Source organism: Sparus aurata, chromosome 6 (genome assembly GCF_900880675.1).
Source record: "Sparus aurata chromosome 6, fSpaAur1.1, whole genome shotgun sequence".
NCBI classification, from domain to species: Eukaryota; Metazoa; Chordata; class Actinopteri; order Spariformes; family Sparidae; genus Sparus; species Sparus aurata.
In genome coordinates this window covers 1,480,183-1,504,894 of record NC_044192.1, presented here as the reverse complement: position 1 = coordinate 1,504,894, position 24,712 = coordinate 1,480,183, and the positions used below count along the sequence as shown (strand labels likewise).

At 44.7% G+C, this 24,712-nt stretch overlaps 1 protein-coding gene across 3 annotated transcripts in view; it reads right to left on the bottom strand.

Moving 5' to 3' along the window:
- pcbp4 (poly(rC) binding protein 4) overlaps window positions 1–24,712 on the bottom strand; it is a 488,978-nt gene that overhangs the window by 101,926 nt on the left and 362,340 nt on the right. The window contains exons 1-2 of one of the 3 annotated variants that reach the window (XM_030418805.1): window positions 23,009–23,102; window positions 17,968–18,108 (exon numbers count right to left, since the gene is read on the bottom strand). The exons of 1 other annotated variant lie outside the window; for it this stretch is intronic. The gene's annotated coding sequence lies outside the window, so the exon portion shown is untranslated. Of the gene's footprint in view, window positions 1–17,967; window positions 18,109–23,008; window positions 23,112–24,712 lie in introns of those variants that run through there. One more of the 3 variants, XM_030418807.1, reaches the window with a different exon arrangement.

Sequence of the window (24,712 nt, the reverse complement as noted above, 5' to 3'; positions counted from 1 at the left end):
GTTGATTTCACAGAAGCGTTTTGCTTTCCATACTCCTGCTGTTCCATTTATCTGGTTTCATCCCTCCTTCACCGCGTCTCTGTCGCTTCCTCTCTTACTTTGTGACTGAATCTCTCCTCCTTCATCCCGCAGACATCCTCTTCTTCTGCCTCTCGTTGTCTCCCTTTGGTCTGTTTTTACCTCGATTCCAACTGACTGAACTATTCTTTCATTTTGAAAGCTGCTGCACTTATAAATACTCACTGACATCAGGGCTGAATATCATCTTTACGTCTTCACATTGTTTTGTTGAGCTTTCACCCTCAAACAATGCACCGACTACCTGAATGTGTTTGGGTTTCTTGGCCGCCGCTCAGCTTTGAGAACACGACTGTAGCTGACATTTCTGGTGACTCGACAACGCAGTAAATTGTAAAAGCAGCGGGGCTGAAGTGAGCAATCAGCACGTCAGATGTCAAGTGACTCAGCAACATTTCTACGAGCCGCCAGAAACCATCAACATACTTTCAGCAATCTAATAATACATGTGGCGTTAACAGCAACACGTGGATTCACTTTCCCAAATGAATCCTGAGGCCAAAATCTCAAAATCTAATCTTAAACATCGTCGTTCCATCAAGTTTACAGAAGTCCTGATGGCCACAGACAGAAACATAAATAAAAAATGCATTCTATAACCACATTAAAGGTCCTATTGTTAAGAAACGTTGATTTTTGAGTCTTATTCCTAATTTGTGAAACACTGATAACATCATCAGAGTGTGTCAGAATCTAACGAGGTGGAACGAGACTCAAAAATATTCAAATGTTGTAATTGTTGTTAATTTTTATCAGCTCTGGTTGAAGTCATGTTTCTTTCATTTGTATTGTTTTGCATTTTGTTTGTATTTTATTGTGTCTGAGCTTAAAGTGTTTCTGTGTTTCCTGGAAATCCGTTCAGCCGTTTTTGTGTATTTTAAAAAGGTGCATTATGTAGTTTTGGGAAAGAAGATAAAATGATTTTAATTGGCTGATTTGTTTCTGCCTGAACAAACTAAATAAAAAGAACAGGACAGTTTATAGTGTTTTACTTTGTTTCTGTGTGGCAGACCCTGCCATCCTTCTAGCTTCAAACAGTGTTCTTGTTTATTCACTGATGGACACAATCCATATCTCTGAGTTTGTATCATTAACTCAGTAAATCAGGTTTAAATTCCTTCTACAAAACAACAAAGTGACCGTTTAATTCAATAACATCTAACGCTGAACTTTACAGTGAGCGATGACGAACGAGTTCTTCTGGACCAAACGTGGGCTGATGGTCGAGGACGCAGAGAGACGAGGACAAAGACGCCCTGTGACAGTGAAGGCATCACGACACAGTGGAGCTCTGTGTGTGTGTGTGTGTGTGTGTGTGTGTGTGTGTGTGTGTGTGTATGTGTGTGTGTGTGTGTGTGTGTGTGTGTGTGAGAAACATCCATGAACTGCACTGACGCATCATTGAGTTGTAATGTGTGTGTCGCATCCCACATCCTAACCCACACACACACACACATTCTTTCAGACATGTGAGCATGGATTGTACTCTGTGTGTTGGTGTGTGTGTGTGTGTGTGTGTGTGTGTGTGTGTGTGTGTGTGTGTGTTTTGCTTCTCCACTGCCTGAAGTCAGTTCTTTACCAAAGCAGCACTAAGTGTGTGTTTCTGTGTGTGTTTCTGTGTGTGTGTCTCTGTCACGGTCTCATGTGATCAATGGTTACATTGAGGATTCGTCCCCACAGGAGGCCCGTTCACGACCCGTTCACGACCCGTTCACGACCCGTTCATCAGCGCCTGGAGCCACCAATCAGCATGTGACAGGAGAACCGTTCAGTTCAATCAATAACATCACTGATTAGTAGAATTTAACTTACATCATTTACCATCATCAAAGAGCTCGTATCCTAATAAGACTTTGTATGTGTGTGTGTGTCTTTGGACATGTGTGTAAATACAGACTCACACACACACACACACACACACGTGTAAACACAGACAGAGAGACACACACACACACACACACACACACACACACACACACACACACGCTGCTCTGTCACTAGTCCAGCTGAATATTTCTGCACTCCAGAGGACCTTTAATTAAAACACTGAATCAATGGCTGTTTCTCATCCCGGCTGTGGAGGCGCACAACACTGACCTGTTTCCCACTGATGTCACACACACACACACACACACACACACACACACACACACACACACACACACACACACACACACATTCGTCTGTGTCAGTCCAAATTCGTCAGATTGGTTTCGAGCATGATAGATAGAAGGCATCCATGGAGGCTCTGTGTCAACCATAGGTCAGACACACACACACACACACACACACACACACACACACACACACACACACACACACACACACACACACACACACAGTGCAGAGAACAGGTGCTCGTTGACTCTGACGTGGTATTAATGCAGCCTGATGTTTGTGCAGGATGCTGATTAACTCACTGAGGCCTGAAAGTGAATTTGTGAACCTCAGACGATCTTCACGTGTTGTGATGAAACTCTGAACATGTTCTTTGTTTTTTATATTATAATATAATTATAAAAGAGGAACCCATGAAAGTAAACACAGGAGGTCAGTTCTGAGCTGACAGATGAGTTCAAACTGAATGTTTAAGTTGCATCGTTCTGGTTGTTCAGGTTGTGTTTTCTGCTTCTCTCTCGTCACAGCGCTGTGCTGGTGCTCCGGTTAGGTTTAGGCACAGAAACCACTCGGTCAGGGTTAGAAAACATCATGTTTAGCACTGTAGCCTCGCAGCATGAAGGTCCTCGGCTCCATTAAGCCTTTCTGAGTGGAGTTTGCATGTTCTGCCTCGTGCTCGCGTGGGTTTCCTCCACCATCACAACACACAAACAGGTTGATTCTTTACGCTCGACAGGAGGCGCTGGCTGAGATCTGGAGATTGTGGGCTAACTCACGGCCGTGGCTCCCTCGGGATGGGTTACATGCAGAGCACCTTGAAGTAAATATCATCAAACAAACTACGCTTCTAGAACAAAAGTACACGTTTTGTTCATCACGATCACGTCTGCAGCTCTCCTTAAAAACCTCTTGCACTTGTTGCTAAAACGAGCTTGCTAATGTTGGACAGCACCACGCTGGGTCTGTGCAGAACTCTGACAACTGTTGTGTTTCTTCCACAAAAAAAAGATCGCTGAGGAAACACAGATAGCTCATGATACCGGCGCTGTGATACAACTGGACCCACAGACACTGTTAGAAGCTGAAACCAACCGTCTGAATTCTGATGCAGAGATAAAAAATCTTTTTGGACCAGATGAACATTTTAACACCATTAATACACAACCATCATAATGTTTTTAAGGATATTTGTATCCTTCATCTCTCTATAACCTCTGTAGATGTCTTATATTCTTAATGTCTGCAAATAATGTTATCAATAAAGCTTTTAATGATTAATAATCACAAATGTTCATGTTTGAACTCGAGGTTGTTTTCAGGGGTTTTAAACAAGCAGCAGTATCTTTGTGTTTTTGTTTTCTTACCTCTGGCATGTTTTTCTATTTCGGAGCATTAAAGCTTTAAATCTTTTGATATTTTTTTTTGCTTTCCGAGCCAAGATTTGTTGTCTGTTTCCACGGTAACGGCGCTCCAGGTGCATCTATTTCTGAGCGGTGTAAATCGCCTACTGTGTTGTGTTGTTGTGCTCGACACAAGGAAGGCGACGTGACTCTTCGGCGGTCGCCGTCCGTCACGCACCTCGTTTGGTGTTTACTGGATCAAACGCGCTCGTCACAGCCTCGTTTCTGTTTGATGGCCGAGCGGTGAACGGTGGACTCAGCTGTTCTCCGCTCCGCTCGATTCTGTTCGCCACCTTTTCTTGTTTTTATTGATCGGAACAAGACGAGGGTGAAGAAGCAGGACTCCTTCAGTTTAACTGTCACGAAGCCAAGCAGCATCTCTGACTCTGCTTCAGGCGGGAACAAACGGAGGAACAGTTTTTGTCCTGTAGCACCTGAAACAACCAGGGTTCAGAGCTTTTCTCTACTTTAAACTATTTTATTCTTTTATCCTTTCTTTTCTTTTTGGCTCCCATCAGTTTCTTCGTGTCGTCATCCTCTCTGTCACAGCTGAGGAAAAAACTGAAAAGCAGAGCTGTCGGGACGAGCAGGATTGATCGCTGCGGTGCAGTCGGGCCGTTCACTAACAAACACATTTTGACATTATTGATGTTTCCTGCGGTTCACTGATTTGCATTGACTTAAAAAAAAAGGCAAAAAGCAAACTGCGAGCTGTCCCCTTCTGTCTGTCTCACTGCCGGGCTGTTTGACCCAGATCTCTGAGTGGCTGCCTGCTCCTACATTAGATATGAGAACGCCACGCTGGTGTTCAGCTCGATTATGCGGATGAGAGGAGCGCGGCCGAGCAGCAGCAGGGCCTCCAGAACCTCCAGTAAACCGGTCCTGTTTGATGTTTGCCTACAGAGATACGACAAGTGAGAAGAGAGTGCTTTCTTTAAATTGAAATGTAAATCCTCTTCCACAAACAACTGCGGTAGCTTACAACACGCGTAGTATTCCTGCAACGTGTCCAAACACTCAGCGCGCTCTGCTGTTTCCTTCACAGCACTCGGAGTTTGAGCTCTGAGATGGTTTCTCACAGCGGAGCCGTGTTAGAAGCTCACCAGCCGACCCTGACCAGAAAGCTCTTCTTCTGCTGACGTGCTACAAAGAGCAGCTTAGCAGACAAAAGAGGACATCTATGTGCTTGTCCACATGTGATGTGGTTTTTATGCAGCAGTTTAAGGAAACAAAGCAGATTGTGCACAAAAACAGGGAGTCAAATCGTGTTGCCTGTTAAAAAGAAGAAGAGGACGCTGCAGAAATCCCTCCTCACCCCCTGCTGTGTGACAACCACACAACCCTTCACATGGAAATGTCTCTTGTTTGTGCCTCAACATGCTATAATACACAAACAAAGATGACTTTAACACTATTTTATTGCAGCTGTACGGAGGAGACAGCGGCTGGTTTGTCTCACAGGGCAGACGTCGGCTGCTCGGGTGCTTAATTTGATGCGCTACGCCCTCGTCCTCCGCAGGAAGAAATGCCCTTCTTGTTGCAAGTTGAAGCTGTTGCAAGCTCCGTAACAAGGCTCCATTTCACAAAGCGCCTCGAGAATCAGGCTCCAAAACTGCTGCCGGAAAATCTGAAAGCTGCTGATGTGAGCCGAAGTAAAGATCGAGGAAACTGTGGAGCTCTGAGATAGAAAATAACACTGTGAGACGGAGCCGAGGAGCTCAAAGTGCCTCGATAACACACTCAATTTATCCAGCTCCATTTCTCTCTCCTTCCTCTACACACACACACACACACACACACACACACACACACACACACACACACACACACACACACTCAACATTAGCCTTCACAGCGACACAAAAAGTGTTTTCTCCTCGTGGTTTGGACCATTACTGTTGTACTCCTGACTCATAATTCCTGCAGATGCGATCAGGCAGACGTCACTTTTTCTGCTCTTTCGGGTGAAATCAGATGCAGTGGAAGTGTTAAAGCAGCTTGTCTGATAGCTGCTGTGGTGCATTTTGCACTTCAATCAATAACAAACAGCACGGTTTAGGATTTTCTTTACTTCCCCAAAGAATGAAGGAAAGATAAGTGGTTTGGTAACAGCACGCGTACCGACCAAACAGACGCTTTGTGAGAAAACGTGTCTCTTCCATAAAACACCTGCTTTTTGAATGGAGTTTGGTTGAACAGTCAGTCTGGGGAGCTGAAGTTTCTCTCTTACGTAGGGAGTGTTTTCATTTCTCTCAGCGACGTTCCAGTGACGTCACACTGGACGGACGTCAAATCACAGAAAAACTTGTTTATGGTGACATAAACATGGTGAAACTCATGATTACAGTTTCATCTGGATCTTATCAGCGGGCTCGTTGAGCAGCCGTCACAGAGGAGCTTTATACAAGTCAGACTGTCGGCGTGCTCCGACTTCACTCTGAGATGTTCAAGCTTTATTCAAACACAAAGAGAAGAACAGTTTCTGCTCCGATCGATTCTCAGTCTTTGCCTTCGACCTGCAGAGATCTGAGAGAGATTCAGATCAGACCTCCAGTTTCTGCTGTTGAACGCTCGTTGGGTGTTTTCATGTTGATTAGATGAGACAGTGTGGGGACGGATCTGTTCTTCATCTTTACGAGAGGATTCTTACTCAGATCTTTGTTCTGTTCTCAGTTCAGTTTTACAGAGTTAAGACTTTACAAGAGCGATTTATTCTGTTACGTTCTCCCTCCACACATCCCGAGGAAATCATTATCTCTGATGTGCGCTACAAATAAATACCACTTAAAAATTACAGAGGAACAAGATGCTTCAGAACTCAACCGGTTCTCTTCTGTCTAACAGAGATCCAGAGACTACAGAACATGTAGCCGTCATCAAACCTTCAATGAGCCTTTCTTACCCAGTACCTTCATTTCTTTCTGCTCTCTCTGTTTCACACAAAAGTCAAAGTTGTCATTCAGCTGATGAAGACAAAAGTAGAAGGACGAGTTGCTCCGACTGCGGTACCGGTACCAACTCAGAGACGTAGTTATCAATGTGTTTTATTTCTAAGAGGTTATCGCAGCTTCTTGTTGCCGGCCTGATTTAAATGAAGACAAACATGCATTCACACTTTTATTCCTGGTTATTCATTAACATAATGTGTTAAGAGACTGAATTAAAATGTCATGAGTGAGTCCTAAATTTAAGGTATTTAATTAACACACTGGAATCAGGTTTGTACTCTGCGTCCGTCGATACACAACGTTAAGAATCATGTCGGGAGGGAAAACAGGAGAAAGAGAAAACAAGAATCTGAATCTGTTCTCTCCTGCAGACTTTATGACTTTATATCACCAGGAGGAGGAGAGGATGACTGGATTTATATTTTTTGGGGTGAACTGTTCCTTTAAAATCATCCTTGAAAGAAAAACATCCGGTCAGTCGAGTCGAGTTTCTCTTAAAAACATGTCTGCAGGGCATCTTTTGGATTTAGCAGCAGAATCAATATGAACCAGAGAAAACAACTTTAACTGTCTTTGCACATTTTCACCTTTTACAAGAAATTCATAATTAATCTTCCACCATTACGACTGTTTATCTTCAGTCGGTGTTGTTGCAGGTGATTTGCATCATGAACTGAATCAAACTTCTGGGTTTCCTCTGCTCGGTGCTCTCTGCAGCCTCGGCTCTCTCCTCCTGTAAGTGGATTACATCTCAGACGTCACACATCATGACCTCTCCTCCTGCTCCCCCGACACTGCTGCTCCGCTCGCCACGCTCAGTTATTAACCTCCAACCTTCACTATCTGATGGCTCGCCGCCGTCATCCCACTCACATCTCCTCCCTCTCGTCCTCCCAACACGCGCTTCAACACAACACAGGTCGCTGCTCTTTCTCTGGTTTGCTCTTTCAAGCTTCGTCTGTTTGTCTGTCCGCCTTTCTTAAACTGCTGCCGTCTCCATCCCCCTCTCCATCGCTCCCCTCTTCTCCCCGCCGTCCTCTGGAGACTCTAAGTGCATTAGGATAAGAGGCTCTCTTCCTGTCTCATGGCCTTCCTTCAGGCTCGGCAGCTCGCAGGTCCAACTCCCTCGCTCACAAACTCACATCAGAGGGCAGCACTTTCCAGAGGGTATTTTTACGAAGCCTGCTATTATACACAGCAGAATGAAAACGAGTCTCCACATCCATTAGCAGCCAAACATCCTGTCGATACCGTGCACGGTTTCTTTGTTGTGACCGAGGCGGGTGGTTCACTCACAACACGACTGAATGGAGAACTGCAACCGACAGGCGTCAGAAAGGCAGCGAACATCAACAACAGCCTCCGAGGAAACATCACAACACACTCCAAAAAACACAGATCGCCTGTGCAATCCAGTCCAAGTCCAACCACCCAAAACAACCGTTGGTGCTGCTCCCTCCTCCTCCTGTAGTTTCAGTAGATTTAACGTCAAAATTAACCAGATAAACATTCAAAATGTCAAGAAAGGAAAATATTCTTACATTAAGAATGCAAAAGCAAAAAGGGGAAAGGAAGAAGAAACAGATGAAGACATGTTTGTCATCTGAATCGAGCCGCGGGCCGACATTCACAACACATATTCCATTTAAATAAAAAGCAATAAAGCAGAAAAAGCTCGGGGATGTTTTTCCACAGGGTGACATCACACAACAGCCAATCATGATATTTAAGCTGAACTGCAGAAAGTCATGCACAGCATGCTGAGCAGCCCGGAGACACAACAGCTCATTCTGAATATTCCAAATGTTTTTTTTTTATGCCTTTTTACTTTGCTAATGATTTCCCCAGAAAACATTTTCTACGGAGGAAGACAGATATGAGTTTATATTTTAATGTGTGCTGTGTATTTTGGATGTCACTTTGGCTTTTTGTGCAGGATGTGATTCTCTGAACATCTTCAGGCTGAACATCCAAGAAACCCTGCAGACGTGTTTCCATTTAAAATCACATTATAAACAATACATAATTTTTACACAGACAAAGAAAATAATTGTTCAACTGGTTTTTCTTGGTTTGGTTAGTCGCAGACTAGATGTGTCACCTGCTGAGTCTCAGTTCAGGGTCTGCATCCTCTGAAGGACTCGGCCTTTGTGGTCTTTGAAGGCGAGTCCTTCAGAGAGACCTTGTTAACCTCGTCAGCCGTTGTTAAATGTGACGGTCTAGCCTTTGGAGCATTTCCTGGTTGCGTCACCAGATGTTTTACTCTTACGTCACCATTTCTGCCGGCCAGGCCCACGAAAGTGAAGATCTACACCACGTGATGTCGCCGTTTTCTCTCTTTCTTTCTTCTTTTTGGGCGCCAAAAGAATCTTGGGATATGTGAGGCCACGAAGGATCGTAGCGGTGCATCCTCCAAAAACAGGGAGGAGAAGGAGCATCTGGAGGAGCCTTCAGACTGGGACAGCCTTCACACGGCGTTGTGACGTAATTGGCCTTCAGATGCTCCTCAGAAGGATGCAGACAGAGCAGCGTTGTTCTCCTCTGACTCTTGTTCTTGTCGGACCGATCCATCCACATTTCCTCCTCCCAAACTGACCTCTCTTTAAACTACGTCACCTGACTTCCTCCTTTGCTGCTGCAATAATCAACACAGCCACTAGAGGTCGCAGCTGGACAAGAAACATAACGAATGAGTCATACTCGGCTGCTGTCAAATGTCGATAATTCACCTGTGATAGTTCTGCACTCGCTGACATGTCACAGAAGTGGAGAGGTCACTTCCTGTCAGCTCTAATCAGACTAATGACCTTCAATCACACATCAAAGCTGACGGCCAGCGGCAACAATAATCCCTGTTTGGATCCAAACCCAGCTCGATACATGACAACAGAACCAGGGAATGAAAATAATAAAAGTCTGGTAAAGAAACAAACTAGGAGCTGTCGATGTCTGACGTTAAAGAGCTGCTGGCGAGACGTCGTTCATTATTAAAACCCAGCGAGTTATAAATCTGCAGCCTGAAACACTGCGATCAGCAGCGACAGGCCGCCAGACAAACAGGAAGTAAACAAGTCACACAGCTTAACCTGCAGAGCCAACACGGCCATCAATATTTACTAATACTTGCATTTAATCATCAGCCCACCACACACACACACACACACACACACACACACACTCAGCCCAGCTTCCATTAATTAACAAATTGCCTGACAGCGAGCTGACTGCCTGTCTAATAAATAATCAGCAGATCGCAGCTTGAGAACGCCGGGCTGTGCCGGGTTTAGACTCGATTTGGATTAATCCACAGCCAACTCCGTCTCTGAGGAGGACGACACGCGAAACTCCCCGAAGAGAGCGGCTGTTGGAGGCTGCTTGTTCAGACGTCGAGCAGAAACAGCTTGATAGAGGAGCTACATGAGTGTGGCAATCTGCCGAGGAGGCCCCGAGGAGAGGGGGGAGACGGGGGAGACGGGGGAGGTGAAAACACAGCGAGAGAGAGAGAGAAACAGTTATGAAACCGTAGAGAGAGCCACAGAGGACGAATGGACGGACAGAGAAAAGACAGAACGAGACACAGACGACAGAGAAGGAGGGAGATCTTCTCACTAATTAATAGGTGTCTGAATTTCAATTACCGCTGACCTCAATCTTCTGTGAGGAGGAGAGAGAACGAGAGCGAGAGCACGGCGACGATAAGAACAGGGACAGCTTATGTAAGAGGCCGCTTCGTGGAAAATATTTTGTTTTTCCCTTCGCTCTGCTGATGTGAACAATGCTCCCATTCTTCAGCACCGGGCTGGATATCAGCTGCAGGTCTGGATGCCACCGCGCGACCACAGCCGCGTGGTCACGACGTTAACGAGTTGGATCGCTTCAGACGCTCCTTCTTTACTCTGACGTACGTGTGTGTTGCGTTTCCTTCACACTGCTGCAGCTACACATGTTTAGTTACGTCGTGTGTTTTCAGACGTCTGAGACACTGACATCAAAACTTGTTTAAAGGAGCAGTCTGTAGTTTTGGAGAAGTAATGTTCATGAGCAGAGAAACAAATGAATAAACTCTCTTTGTTTTCATCAATGAATAAACTGAATAAACTGACTTTAAAGGACGACACAGTTTATTCTGTCTCACTTTGTTTATATGTGGCGGACCCTGCCATCTTTCTAGCTTCGAACAGTGTTCTGGGACCTTGTTGTCCTCTAATAACAGCTTGTTTTATTATTATATTTCACATCTGGATAAAAAACTGTATTTTAACCTCTGAGTCTGGATTTCTTCACACAGCAGCGGCTCCTTTAATGTCACCACGTCTAAATTTAACCAGTGATTCACAAAAAAAATCAGAAAAACATAAACAAGATAATTAGTCCATCAGTGCAGAATACTAATTTGACTAAGTATCTGTTGTGGAGCTGCTGCAGGCGGCGGGTCGGTACAGTAATGACACCCTGTGCTGTGAGACAGGTGCGAACGCTGCAGAGCACATTAAGATTCAACACCTCAGTCTGCAGCCATTAGATCTATTTCCAGCTCATTGTTGTGGTTTGTGAGCGGCTGTGATGAGGCGCTTTGTAATGACTTCTGGAAACTGTCCAAACACGCAGAAGAAGAAGAAAGAGAGCAGAGTTTGTAACCTGTTCACCATGAGACGGTGCCGGAGGGGCTCATGGGAGCGGCGAGGCGATCGGGAGGGAAACTGTCACACTGACTGTCGGGAACTTCAGTGAAGACGTTAACGATCCCGGGAGGAATGTGCTGATTAACTGTGGTGATCCTCTGACTTCTCCTCTGAGCTAATGAAGTGAAACATCTCATTCAGATATTCTCTACAAGACATTCATGGTTCCCAGAGGACGTATCGACGTAGCGCCATCGTCAGGTCAGCGTTTCACGTGTCCAATACTTTGGTTCATCACCAAATACCTGCAGAACTGCTGACAGCTGAACGCTCTGTGTTTACTGAGAATCAGAGACGTCAGTGTTTCTTTTGACGTGCATGAACAGGTAACTCCCAGTCAGCAGTGATGAGGTCACAGGTAGATGTGACGCTCGTTTGTCTGCAGCCAAAGAGAGACGACAGTATATTCACTCCACTCTCTGGGATAAATTAACAATACAGATATATTCTGGATTTTGGAGAATCATCAGCTGATCTGTTGAAAAATCCTTCATGCAGGCTGAAACGTAACGATGACGAGCCGTGAAATAAATAAACTGTGAGAGGAAAAGTCTGCTGGATGCTCGGCTGATCCAACAACCAGCTGACCAACATTTTGTCTTCCTGCGTCATTCTTTGTTAAATGTTCTTGTTTTGCGTCCATGTTTTATGTTTGTTGGTGGATTCAGTTAAAAAATGAACTTTACTGCACATTAATTTACAATCATTCACGTGTTGTTATGTTCTTTACGGCCAAAAAAGCAGAAAATAAAGTGTTGGCAGCTTCCTGTGTGACAGATAAAGTTTAATGGGCCTCAGAACTGATTTAAAACTGTATCACAGACTTTGTGCAATATCAGCAAATATCGTATCATTGTCCAAACAATCAATATGGTGTCGTATCGAGATGAAACTGACTGAGACTGTCTGAGTTTCAGAGGAGAAGCAGAATGAAGAACCTGAAGATAAAGACAGACGGAGCGATACAGCAACATGGAGTCTGTTGGTCCAAGAGACGTTCGCGTTGTCACATTTTACAGTTTTTATATTTATTTTTTCAAGTGGAAATGATAGAAATTATAAAGCGCTTCCTTCTGGAACCCCCGCGGTGACGCCAGCCTGGTTAAAAACACCAGCTCAGCATTTAAGTTTGTTTCATCGATAAACACACGGAGACATAAAAACACCCAAATAACACAATTAATGCAGATTTCATGACTTTAACTTCAGCACACTTTCTGCATCAGGTGACGGCAAACTGGGAGGAAGAAAACTCCACAACGTTTTCTGTTATAAAAGGAACTTTTATGATTTTATGTTAGAAACAGCTGCCTGTTATTTAAAGCTGCGACGACGAGTTGATGCATGAACAACCTGAACGATATAGTATGTTAAAGAAACGCTGACTGGCTCTCTAAAGCTGAAGAGATTTTAACTCCTCAGATATTAAATTTAGCTATCGAATGACGACATAGAATCAACGTCGGTGTCATGAAAGTATCGAGGTTTAATATCCAGCACAAATCTTAAGGTTTTGGACTGTTGCTTGAAGACGTCACGTTGGGTTTATAGATTATATGATCACTCTGTTCAACATTAAAATAATCGACAGATGAATCAATGAATCAATACTCGTTAGACGCAGCTGCTCAGCTGCTCCTGAAAACAACGAGGGAGACAAACTGTGATGGAGCTGAAGAGGAACTGCTGCTGAGTCACGTTTTGTTCCTCTTATAATTCTGAAATGTAAAATATTTCTAACAGACACTTTCTGCAGGTACAGATGCACATCAGAGTCTCTTCTTCTTATTACACAACAGTCTGAGAGTGTCTGACACAGAGCGCTCCTCTCCGTCTCCCTCTCCAGGCTGAAGTGGATTTAATCAGTGGAATCAATAAAGGGATCACCGGCTTTCATCTGGATCCTCCAGGGCCGTCTTCTCCCTGCAAACCAGCGGGTGTCCCTGACATTTTACACACTCCTACATCCTGCAGATCTGAGTTCACCCGGGTTCATTTAGCGTTGAGCGATACACAAAACAGGCCGAGCTAATTTGTTTAGCATCTAAGAAAGTCACATCGTTAGCCTCGGGCCGGCGCTGCTCGCATGTAAGGCTGCGATCAATATCTGAGTCTTTGATGATCACAGTCATCAGAGCACGAGGAGGAGCACGCTATCTGCATTTACACACACACACACACTGTATACATTAACTCATCTCTGGGATTAGACACACTTAAAAATCAGGCACGCTGCATTTGCCAGCTGTAGGGCGATCCATACTGTGTGTGTGTGTCTGTGTGTGTGTGTGTGTGTGTGTGTGTGTGTGTGTGTGTGTGTGTGTGTGTGTGTGTGTGTGTGTTTCTAACAAGCCTCCATCCCCTCGACTCGTTCCTTATCACAACAACCACTGGTGCATTCCTCGATGCGTTCAACAACAGGCCGTCGGCGCTGGACGGCTCGCTCTCCTCGCTCCCTCCTCACTGTTTGCCTGCCCTATAAATAGGCCATTACTTTGAAATGTAAGTATGCTTCCTAAAATCTCCACCCCTCTCTCAGACACACACACACACACACACACATGCAGTCCTCCCCCCATGTGCACAATCAGCCCACCAACCCGACAACAGAGCCCAGATTAAACTCTTCTTTTTAAAGCTGGTCTCGGGGAGGACGCAGCAGATGCAGCAGCAGCAGCAGCAGCAGCAGCAGCAGCAGCAGCATCACTGGGCTGTTTGATGTAACTGGTTGATATTCAGCGTGTGATGCTGCTGCTGAGTGACTGACTGAGTCGGAGCAACACACCCCGAGAAAAACCCACGTTTAAACTTAACGTGTAAAATATAGTTCAATGCAGAAAACAGCGCAGAGTTATTTTATCTAACGACGCCTGCAGCTCCACAGAAACACTGCAGACCAACAGGAACCTTTAACTACTTTAATAATTAAAGCTGCTTCCTTTTGTCTGCTGGGTATCTTCGGCTTTTGGACTCTTGATCGGACAAAAACTGGTCAACAGGAGACGACACCAGCTGTGGGAATCAAAGGAAAGTTCACCGTTTACAGACGTTTTATATGCATTTAACACTAAATCAATTATTAGAGAGGATCCTGAGAGCGAGTTCAAGCTGTACTGAAATAATGAGCAGCTGCAGGAACAACAACAGTGACTTCTCTGTTGTGAGCCAAACAAATCCCTGCACACACTCACTGAATAAAACTATTCTTACGCCGGGTTTGAAAACACTTCTGAGGAAGAATCTTTATTTGAATCTAATTATTTTTTCGTGGCAGGATATTACAAATATTGTCTGTTTTTCTTTGATTTAAAGAAACAGTCCAGCAGAGACTGTCTCAGTGTACACGTGGGGCAGCTGAGTGTTATTTTAAAGGGGCATTCCTGCATTTAAATCGAGGATTAATACTCAGCAAAGGATTCAGAACCGGTCCGGTGGATCGACAGAGCCGGCAGCTGTCGTGTGGTCCTTTGGGGCGACTCTGACTGACAGAGTTACGTCCTTTAAAAGTCCTCGTTTCTGCCGCTGTCAGACTGAAAAGATTCCTACAGAGAAAACCTTCTGAAACAATAAACTCCTTTTTGTAACCAGAACCACGAGTCTCGTTCAAGCAGAAGTCTCACGAGAGGTGAGCTGCTGCAGGAAGGTGTCGCTGGAAAACTGGAGTTCACCTCCAGGAACTGTCAGCGAGGAGTTACTTCCAAAGTCAAGGCTGAATATTTAACTGATTTTGACGATGAAGAAGCGGCAGTGAAGGCAGCAGCTGGACTCTGGAGGGTTCAGAGGGAGACCTCTCCTTGAACGACTCTTGTGTTCCTGCTAACAAACCGGTTCTGATGATTTAACAACACGGCGTCTCTGCAGGAATCGTCTCTGTAATGTTGTCAGACGCTTAAAATACAAACCTGTCAGCAACGAATCATCACAGTCGCCCCGAAGGATTCACACTGCAGCCGTGTTCAGCTGGAGCGAGCCGCTCGACCCGGTCCGACACTTTGCCAAGTAAGAATAATTTACACAGGTTTAAAAATACTGAATTCCCCTTTAAGACAGATGTACATGTGAACCTGTCCTCCAGGTGTTAATGGGCCTCAGTGACTCTGACTTGTCTGGTTTGGGTCGACAACATTTTTTAACGGACTCTGAAATGTTGAAAGTTTATTTTGTCGCTCTGAAGCTGGATTTGTTTCCTGTAAATCTCCAGGTCACTGCAGCACAAAGTGAAACTGCTTCTGTAGAGGTTCAGTTCAACAGAAACAGACGGCTGAGTTTATCTTTAAACTGCAAACTATCCTTCATATACTCTCCTGCAGAGCTTCATCCTCAGGTCTTCTGTTGTGTTCATGCTCTGGAGGGTCAGGTCTCAAGATTATATCAGGTTAAAAGACGACGGGTTTAGTTTTCCTTTTCTTTGGTCTCACTGCATGTTTGTGTTTGTGTCTGACTCTCAGTCAGAATTCTAACTGAACCTGCAGAGACAGAAACTCTGTTCCACCATTATAACGCACAAACGAGTGTAAAGTCAATGTGGATCAACACCAGCTTACTGACTTCTCCAGAACTTATGTTAGAAGTTGAACCCAGTAATGATCCAAAGTTATGTGAGATTCTGTCATACAGCCGCAGAGTTTGTCCCGTGATGTATAAAATGTATAAAATGTTTGGACGTCTTAATCAAAGTAACTCTTCGTCTTCTTTGACATGTAGTTCATGTAGTTCATGTAGTTCGTGGATATTTTTCATGTTTAATACGTAAAATAAACTAAAGATTATGTGTGGATGTTATTCAGTTGTATTGTTGAAGTTCAGTTCTTTGATCAAACTGCTTCAGCCTCACAAACATAACAGTTAATGATGATGATGATGATGATAAAGTATGTGAACATAAACTTATTTGAAGCATCAGATCTCAAACTGAGGATCGGGACACTGAGGTGGGTTGTGATGTCATTTCTAGAAGTCGGCAGATGGTTGTGGAGAAAATAGATGAAATATTGATGTCAGCATGAAGTTCTGCATCAATACATGATCTGTCTCTCTACATTCACCACCAGACGAAGGTTTGATCTAATAATGTCCATGAGAGGGAGAGGAAGGGGCGGGGCTTCAGCTCTCGATAGCTTTAGAACTGTTTGTTAACAAGGTTTGGTAGATTTATTTATTTATTTCATGCAAGGTATCATGGGAAGTAGGAATACAGCGAACACGACTGCACTGGAGGGACGAGAATCAGAGTCATGCTGCTTTTACACCAACGTTAGCGGGACCTCGTTCACACTTCCTGCCGTCTGTGATTGTGATCTGAAGCGTTACGATGCGACACCGACATCACAAACATCACAAACACGCCAGAAAGTTATAACGGAAGAGAAAACACAAAAAGACCGCACGATCACTGGCTGTATCCCAACCGCTACGATCCTTCATGGCCTCACATTTCCCAAGATCCTTTGCACGTCCGAAAAAGAGGAAAGAAAGAGAGAAAATGGCGACATCGCGTGGCGTAGATCGGCACTTTTGCGGGCCTGCGCAGCAGAAATCGTGACGTAAGAGTAAAACATCTGGTGACGCAACCAGGAAATGCTCCAAAGGCTAGACCGTCACATTTTGGGACACGGTGATTAAAAAAACTGACCCGGGTGTGAAATGCCGAGCGAACACATTCAGACGACACAAACGGGTGATCTCAGCGGGTTTCAGCTGGATTTCTGACCAGTAGAGGGCGACTGAGCGTCACTGCTGCGTGTGACGTGTTTGGAGCCGGAGCTGAAGAGGATGAAGCTCTGCTGGTGATTCAGGATTTCTCCTGAGCTGCTGCTTCTTCCTGCAGAGACTCAGAGAGGAACGTTTGCATCCTGCCCGGTGAGATACGGCCCAGGATTACATCCCTCTGCTGAGAACACGAGGCCGTCAGACCTCAGCAACCACCGACACACACTCTGCCATAAAGAGACACTCAAACCCCCACCCTGCACACACACACACACACACACACACACACACACACACACAGCCAGAAGGTAGACTATAGTTTGAGTGTCTTGTCTCCAAACGAGGCTGCTGATGTAACGACTGAACATCTGTGAGCCTCGGGGAGGACGGAGCCATATGCCACCCAAATTCTGAGGAGGGGGTCCTGGAGGGGGATTAATGTGTGTGTGTGTGTGTGTGTGTGTGTGTGTGTGTGTGTGTGTGTCAGTGGGGTCCGGGGGGTCTCTCCTCAGGGGGGGTGAGTTGCTCCAGTGAGAGGAATCAGGAAGAGTGAAAGATTCAATGACAATCAGAAATCTCAGTGTTTCATCCTCACACATCGTGTCTGCGGGACAGAGTGCACGTCTGATGTTCGGTACCGCTGTGCGCTGTGAGACTGGACCTCTCCGGCTCACATGCATCGTGTCACACCGACCAACCACACGGATAATCGGTGTTCCTGCGCACGGCGGCGCGGCGCGGCGCGGCGCACACGTCGCGTCTTTAATTACGAGCGTTTGGTCATTATGAGGAGCACACACACACACACACACACACACATGCACGCACACACACACACACGCACGCACACTGCAGCGCACGCAGCTCAGCTCTCTGGAAGTTAGTCGCCCTTTCACACTGACAACAACACGGAATAACACTTTACAATACACGAGTCTGTTCCCCGATAACCTCCTGCGCTTCACCTGACGTGCACATGGTCCACACACACACACACACACACACACACACGTTAAAGAGACGATGTCTTACCGTGGAGCAGAGGACTGAGCGGCGCGGAGTGCAGGAAGAAATTATAAATCCTTAGTTGGTGCCCGCATTGTCGGACTGAGAGGAGGAGGAGGAGGAGGATGAGGATGAGGAGCAGGCTGCTACTGTGCGGGAATAATCCGACTGTCAGTGACAATAACCGGGAGAGAGGAGGAGAGGAGAGGAGGAGGAGGAGGAGGAGGAGGAGGAGGAGGAGAGGAGGAGGAGGGGTGATACCCCCATCCAATTAGAAACAGTGGGATTGATTGTCACAGGAAATAAAGCAGAGAGTGTTTAAAGCCGCTTCAGTCCGTCGGGCTGTGAATGTTTCTGTGTTTCTGTGAGAGAGGAATGATTTAAAACTATAAAATATATAATGGAGCAAATTAAAAAGCTGCACGTGGATTTGAGTCCTGTGATGACATGACGTGTTCAGGGTCACTGAGAGGAGGAGGAGAACATATTCTCCAGTATGATGAAGTGTTGTGTGTGAGGAGCAGAGAGGAGCAGAGGAGAGAGGAGGAGAGAGGAGCAGAGAGGAGGAGAGAGGAGGTGACTGCTGCAGATCTCCATATTTAAAGCTGAAGCTGCTCCTCATCTCTCCTCAGCTGCTGCCACCTACAGTCAGCCTGAGGTATGACAGCAGGCAGATTTATATGTTTTACACTTAAAATCTATAAATCATGATGAAACAAAAAATCACACTTGAGTAAAAATACAGTTATCATATCAAAACATTACTTTGGCCTTCACTTATCTTTTAGATGAGAAGTTTAAATGTGAAAAATGACTTTAAAATGTATTTTTTATTGTTATAAATAATTTACTATCAATAAACTGATTAATTTATTGTTTAACTAACTAGAAATTGAAGCTGTCAGATTAAAGTAATCCACCACAATATCTCTATATTACTGTGCTGTATTACTGTTAGCATCTAATGTGTTAACTTGGATGCTAACATGTTCTGAATGGTACCATTCAGAACATGTTAGCATCCCAGTTAACACATTAGCATCTACACATTGCTTTGCTACACGTTAGCGTCTGAGTTAATGTACTTCTGGTGGAGGAGGAGCTACGTGAGCGCTACAGCGGTGTGTGTTTCATTAACAGGTCGTATTGACACTTTAGTGAACAATCGATGTGATATTTTAATATTTTGACAACATGTAGAAACTAGAATCATCTCATCCTGACGTCACTGATCAGACAGTCAGCTCAACAGTGTCCCGTCTGTTTCAGTGGAGTAAATTCAGTCCGTTGCTGTGTCTCAGTTCAGGTCTGCATCCTTCACCATGTGAAGGCTGTCCCAGTCTGAAGGCTCCTCCAGATGCTCCTTCTTCTCCCTGTTTTTGGAGGATGCACCGCTACGATCCTTCGTGGCTTCACATATCCCAAGATTCTTTTTGTGGCCGAAAATGAAGAAAGAAAGAGAGAAAATGGTGACATCACGTGGCGTAGATCGTCACTTTCGCGGGCCTGGGCGGTAGAAATGGTGACGTAAGGGTAAAACATCTGGTGACACAACCAGGAAATGCTCCAAAGGCTAGACCGTCACATTTAACAACGGCTGACGAGGTTAACAAGGTCTCTCTGAAGGACTCGCCTTCAAAGACCACAAAGGCAGAGTCCTTCAGAGGATGCAGACCCTGAACTGAGACACAGCAACAAACTGCGTCCGTCCTTCGCTTCAGCTAACTTTCCAAAGCTCCTGCACCTCTGTTATCCTTTACCTGGCCACCAGATGTCCCCAGACTCTTCCACCTGTCCCACTCAACTACCTGCCCAAAACCCACGCACAGGAATAAATGTTGGCAAAGTATGTTTCAGTAAAACCACAAAAGACAGCTGCCCCCTCATGAAGTGAGACTCGATGGATTTGCTCTGTGATTATTAGAAATTCCGACTTTAAGTGGCGTCCTTTAGGAGGAGACCGGAGGCAGTTCCAGCTCGCAGCATTAAACCAGCCTGTTGTGTCAGTCACTGTGAGGGTTCGTCAGACTGCCGTCCTGTTGCCAACGTGTGAGGTTGAATCCAAATGTCTGTCGAGCGTGTGGAGCTGCAGCCTGAGTCCTCACAGACTGCAGTCGTCACGTATTGTGACCTGTTTACTGTCAACGTGTCACGCCTGCGAGAGCGTGACACCTCCGGGTGATATGACTGCTGATAAACAGGAGGACCACAATATCCCTCTACATATTTCTGTATCATGCTCTTTGAATATTATTCCTGGCCTTCATGAGTCAAGTAACATTTTAATAAAGTCTTTCTTCTAAACCAGTGAAGTCTGCAGGAGTCAGTCTGAGGCCGTGAGTCGGGATGGATTGTGGGTTTGGACGGACTTCCAAGGAACATATCCACAAAATCATCGAGTCTGCAGGAGCAGAGAAGTCATTTGAATTCAGCCTGATCCTGATCCTGACCGCTGCCTTGAGTACACTTCCAGATTTATTTATTTCTATTATAGTGCCATACTTCCCTTAAAGAGATATGCCGGTGTAAGTTTAATCCATGGTCTAAATCACCATGAAACTGTGAAAACTGAAAAGCTGACTAAATTTACCACTCTTCTGCAGCAGCTTCCTGTTGACGGGAAGTCCCGACGAGTCGATTACCGAGTGCAGTAGAGTTCCGCGGCTCATGGATGAAAATGTATGATTATGACTCCATGGAAAGCAATCAAAGTTCATATGTGTCTTACCTGCCAGTTTATAACAGTTATTATCGAGAGCGGACAGGGAAAAGAACGGAATTGAGCATTTCTAACCGCACTCGGTAATCGACTCGTCGGGACTTCCCGTCAACAGGAAGCTGCTGCAGAAGAGTGGTAAATTTAGTCAGCTTTTCAGTAGAAATCCAGCTAAGCTAGCGGAGGTTAGATGCCCCGGACTATGTGCTGAGACCCTATTTGTACTGTTGCTGAAGTTTGGTGCTGTTCTGAGCATTATTTGTGGCTTTTTGGTGGCGGTTTATATTTGGATCCATTTACTGCAGTGTATTGTTGTCGTGCGGTCGTTTCTGAGGTTGATGAAACTCCGTAAATTAGCGGTCTGCTAACTTGATCTCTCCAGAGGGAGTCTAACACAGTTTCACGGTGATTTAGACCATGGATTAAATTTACACCGGAATATCCCTTTAATCCATACATTCATATTAAGTACATTTTAAACTATTTAAAGGAATAAGAATTGTTTTATTAGAAGTGAAATATTTTGTCTTTGCCTCCAAATCTCGCTGATAATAGAAACTTTAACTAGTTCTGTCTTAAATCCTTAAAATGTCTTAAAATGTTCTTCTTTTTATCAAGTAAAACTCGTAGCAAACTATAAAAACCACAAAACAGCAACTTTATCATGTTTTCTCACTCTGGAGGATTCAGTGCTGCAGTGTGTTTGGGAATCTAGAAGTTTTTATTCCAGCTCGTCTCTTCACCATCTTTAATACTTTATCAAACCGCCGGGCTGCAAACTGTCACAGCGCTCTAACACACTGTCTTTATCAGCATCACACGTGTGACATCACTTCCTGTTTAGTGGCAGAGTGCAGCAACATCTTGTAATGTGACCTTTAGACGTGCAACCATCACCAAACACACATATCTTCTGATTAAAACGATTTCTTTCTCATTTTTATGAAGGAATATTGAGATAAACGAGTGACCAAAGCATAAATAAATGAACGCCGTGCAAGTTGAACAAGTAGAAGCTCTTAACTTCAACTCAACAGCAGAATAAACAACTGTAACGGCTCCGTATAACCAGATATGAACCCAGATACAGGACTCAGTGACAAGCAGGTTCAAGTAAAAGTTCACGTATACTTGTCTTCACAAACAGGAAGAAGTCAAAACAAGCAAACTTCTTTAAAAGAAGGAGTCAGGCAGAGGTCCAGAGGTCCGACAGTGGGTCAGCCAGGCAGAACAAAAGGCTGGAACAATAAGCTGGAGGGACAACAGGCAATCTGACAGGGAATCAGTGGAAATGGGCCGGTGTTCTGTGCAGATAATACAGAGCTTATGGGGGGAAGTGGGGACAGGTGAGCAGGAGGGTGAGGAGGGTCAGGTGATGAGGGCTTATGGGGTCAGTGCAGCGCCGGAGGGAGTCGGTGGATCTGAAACTACTGGAGAGTCGGGTCTGTCTTCACCAACATGAGGATTTATTAAAGCAGAACTTTGTTTTAGGTCGCTGAAAATGAACCTGTTTGGAAAACAGACTCGTTCCAGAAGGAAGATACTCAGAAACTTCTTCATCAGTGATCACAGAGAGACTCCAGTGTCTCCGTGAAATGATGGAAAGAGAAACTGTACAGACTGAAAGTACACGTAAGAAAGTAGAAAACGTTAAAGAGTCGGTAAAAGTAAAAATCATTTATAGTATATTATGTAACCAGTGAACAACAGTGGTCATGTGATCCCTGTTTTCAGGTGAGTTACTACGAACAAAGATTATTTCTGAAATGCTCTTCTGGACGGAGATCAGCAGTGTTTTAAAACCCTGTTGTCAAACACCTGAGTCCGTGTGGACCAGAACATCGCAGACAAGACAACGAGCGACTTGACGTTGTGACAACAGTTACACTGAAAACTCACAAAATGTTGTTTAACATGTCGCTATTGTTCAAGTGATTACTGATGTCAAATATTGTCCAAACCTGTAGCAAGCCAAGCTGACAGGGAGTCAATCAAAGGTGATTAAAGTTCTAACTACATAGATTAATCACCGTTCTGCCTCATGAACAGCCTAAAAACATGTGAACCAAAATACCTCCGTGCTGCCTCGTCTGATCTGACTCATTAATGTGCAACCTCTGATTCAGTAACATGTATTTAGAAGAGGAACAATAGAACATGGAGGCAGGACGACAGCAGCAGCTAATTAAAACTAGACTATTTTTCAGTGACTGTAATCGACCCGCTCCAGACATCATCGTCTCTTCAGAGCTCTGATGAGTTCTGCTCTCATCCTCCATGTTTCTGTCTCCGAAGGACCGAAACACAAACACTGAAACACTCATTCAGAGACAATTGCATTGTTTTTCCTACCTGACACGATGGAGGTGCATTGGCTGAAGATGTGACAGTTTATTTGTGAACCTGTGCAGCCGGTGTGTGTGTGTGTGTGTGTGTGTGTGTGTGTGTGTGGAGGCTTTAACCATCAGTGTGAGGAGCGAACACCCAGCAACCATCCCTGCTATGTCCCCATCAACATAATGGGGCTGGTATGTGACTGTGTGTGTGTTTGTTTGTGTATGGCTATTGTTAACATAGTTATATTAGGAGCGCAGTGTGTGTGTGTGTGTGTGTGTGTTGGGTGGGTGGGTGTGATGAGGAGCAGTGACATGTTGAAGAGGCCCAAGAGGAAGGAAAGAAATGGCTAAACAGGTGTATGACTGACACACACACACACACACACGTTGGAATGTTCCTAATATAACTATGCTGACAATAAGAGCAAGGAGATACAGAGGTGACATGTGTCAGTCTGTGTGTGTGAGTTTGTTTGTAATTGTGTGTACAGGCACGTCTCTGATGTACAGACAGACAGGCAGATGTATAGATAGATAGATAGATAAAGGGGAAGAGGAGAGAGAGGTTAAACTGTGTTGGTGTGTTTTGTTGGGAAACACTGCCCTCTGCAGGGAATCTATGACTATAATGTTCATAAAGGAAGGTGAAAAGATATTTGTATGTAAAAATCTACCAGTCAAAGTACTTATTCTTTCATTACAAATGATAACAGAGTTAATTTCCTAGTATTTGGTTGGCCCCCTTCTTGTGATGTCACAGACTGTTTAATAATAATAATGATACAAACTTTATTTATATAGCACCTTTCAAAAACGAGTTACAAGGTGCTGTACAATGGAAATAAAACATAACAAATATATATTGCCTGACAACAACATAATAAAACCACCAAGAGGAATAAAACTGGACTTAAAAATGAGAAATTTAAAATCACACATCCTCAACAAAGTAATCATACAACGATACTAAAGAAAAAGTAAGAGAAGGCCGATGGATAAAAGTGAGTCTTTAGAAGTGGTTTAAAAGAAGCCACTGAGCTTGCCTGCCTGAGATCGCCGGGCAGGAAGGACAGCGAAGGCACGGTCACCTTTAGTGATGAGACGGGACCTCGGGACCATGAGCAAAGATGTGCCGGTGGATCTCAGGGAGCATTCAGGCTCGTAAGGAACAAGCAGCTCACGGATATAGGCAGGAGTCTGACCATTCAGGGCTTTAAAAACATCTTTAAAAAAATCTTTAAAACAGTTCTAAAACTCACAGGCAGCCAATGGAGAGCAGCAAGGGTTGGAGAGATGTGGTCACTTCTCTTTGTACCTGTTTAAAGCCTGGCAGCAGCATTCTGAATAAGTTGCAGTCTCCGGATGTTTCCCTTGCTGATCCCAGAGTACAGGGCATTACAGAAGTCTAGTCTTGAAGAGATAAAAGCATGGACAACCTTCTCCAGGTTGGTTAGCTGTCTCGGCTGCCCAAAACAGGATTGCACTACCTTGGTTACCTGTGAGTCAAACAAGACACCAAGATTGCAAACTTCTTTCTGGAAACCAATGGTAGAGGGGAGACTGTTGGGAATGCAGGTGCTGGAGCTCGATGGGGGGAAAAGGATAACCTCTGTTTTTGATTCAATTAGCTGGAGAAAGTTGTTGGACATCCATGTTTTTATATCTGTCAGGCATGAGAGAATATGGGAAACATCTGAAGAACCAGGTTTCAACGGTACAT